Source organism: Tupaia chinensis, unplaced genomic scaffold (genome assembly GCF_000334495.1).
Source record: "Tupaia chinensis unplaced genomic scaffold, TupChi_1.0 Scaffold000098_2, whole genome shotgun sequence".
Classification (NCBI taxonomy): Eukaryota; Metazoa; Chordata; class Mammalia; order Scandentia; family Tupaiidae; genus Tupaia; species Tupaia belangeri.
Genome location: NW_006159561.1, coordinates 1419940 through 1421914, shown reverse-complemented (window position 1 = coordinate 1421914; position 1975 = coordinate 1419940). Strand labels below are relative to the sequence as shown.

Below are 1975 nucleotides of genomic sequence, written 5' to 3'. Positions count from 1 at the left end.
TCTGGATTTTAAGGAGACAGCTATCAAGGAAACCAGGAAATCCCAACTGAGGGGGAAATGCTGGGTGCCTCCCGAGTTACAGATGGTACAGGGGGCAACACCATTTGCCACTGTGTTCTAGGAGAAAACAGCAAACAGGATTGAAGGGAAAAGCTGACTCGGTAAGGTATATTCTATCAGGCACAAGACCAGAAGACTAGCAAGATCAGGGCCTGGTGATCAATCCTGGTAACAGCAAGACTATGAAACATTCAGGCAAAATTTTGGTATATATGTGTCTTATTGACAAAGGGAATTTCTCAAATGCTGAGATACAGAAAAAGACTAAGACAGCTAGAGGCTAGACAAAAAAGTCATCAGACACACTAGGGCTGTCAAGTCTGAGAACTCTCGGAGCTCTCAATAAATTGGACATAATCTCATGGTAGAACCACCAAGCATTTGTCTTTGTGCTTCTTTAAATTGTATTTTAAGTTTTTTCAAAACAAGGTCCTAGAAACTTCCAGTTTCAAGTCTGCCCTTGGCTTGGTCCACTCCTATGGGAGTCTTGGGGAACCTCGTACAAGTTTGGGTTATCCGTTCACCAACCTTAAAGCCCAGGATATATGTGATGAAGCAGGGCTCCCTCCTCCGTGCCATATACTAAATGTCAGAGAAGGCAGCAGCCAACGTGAAAAATGCTGGAATTTTTCTTAGCAACTGGGCTGTGATGAGGGGTTCCTGTTACGAACTTAAACTACTGTGTTTCAAGACTCTTCCTTTCTAGTTTCTGAAATTGGACCAGACGACAATCTTCTTTGAAGATACAATTTAAAAAGCCAAAAGCACACCTTCCAACACACTGTGCTTTCAGGTACTCCGGACCTAGTTCAGCTGGTGGATGAGTTGATTGATGCGTTCACCCCGATAGCCCGGTGAGCCCATCTCCTTGAGGAAGCCCACTTGGTTCTTGGTGGCATGACGGGCCACCGAAAGGTGAAAAGGGCACAAGGACCATGAGATATCTTGGAAATAACTTCCCTGGGAAGGCAATTTCGTGAATGAGGTCTTCTAAACAAATGACACCAAACCTCCCTAGATGCTCCTCAATCACCATGTTGTCGGTTAGAGGAATGGTCTTATTCTTGACCTTGGCTTGCCCACGTTTCAAGATGAGTTCCTGGACAAATTTCAGATTTGGAAATCCCCAGGTCACATAAGGTTCTACTATTCGCAGTGTTTTTAGGCTCTGAGGAGTGACTTTGACAAAAACACTACTGAAAATTTTCTTCAGACGCAGTCTCGCGATGGTCTTCTGCACCACTGAACTCACTCCATCAGTCCTTTTGATGCCCACAACAAAGGCCAATGAATGTTTATCGGGCATTTCCAAGGCATGAGGTTTCACTTCAAGTCGTCTGAGACATACCATGTCACGCTTCTGCCACCAGGAATCATTTAAGAATGATTCCAGTCGCTTAAATCTGGGCCCTTTCTTTTTGCTCTGCTCTCTTCTTGCCAAAAGTGCTTGCTTTGCTTGGGTGGCCTTGAGGGCTTGATAAGCTTTTCTCTTTTTCAGGAGATTTTCTGGAACCAAAGGGATCTTTTTCCTTTGCTCAGTTTCCGCCATCTTTGCAGTGCTGGTACTGTGCCATAGTAGCTCTTCTACTGTGTTATTTAGCTGACTTCTCAATACCATAAGCACCATATTACTACCTTCACCATATGATTATTGTGATAATTAAATGAAACCTGTAGGTAAGTATTCAGTACAGTACGTCCCCATTAAATCCCCATTAGATACTGAGCCATGTTGTTGTCCCAAGACCTCCATTGACTTCTTCCTTTCCTCTAGGGAAAGTCTAGCTTCTCATTCTTTTTTGGAGCTCCTCTAATCTTTTGGTTCAGGCTTGGCATATAAAATATTAGAGCAGTTCTTTTTAGTTTAGAGTCTATAATATAGGTTGATTCAGATTATGATGCACTTATTAAAAAT

At 43.0% G+C, this 1975-nt stretch overlaps 1 pseudogene; it reads right to left on the bottom strand.

Annotated features, from left to right (window-relative positions):
- Nucleotides 1-864: 864 nt before the first annotated feature.
- Nucleotides 865-1630, bottom strand: LOC102473478 (60S ribosomal protein L7-like 1 pseudogene; annotated as a pseudogene).
- Nucleotides 1631-1975: the final 345 nt, after the last annotated feature.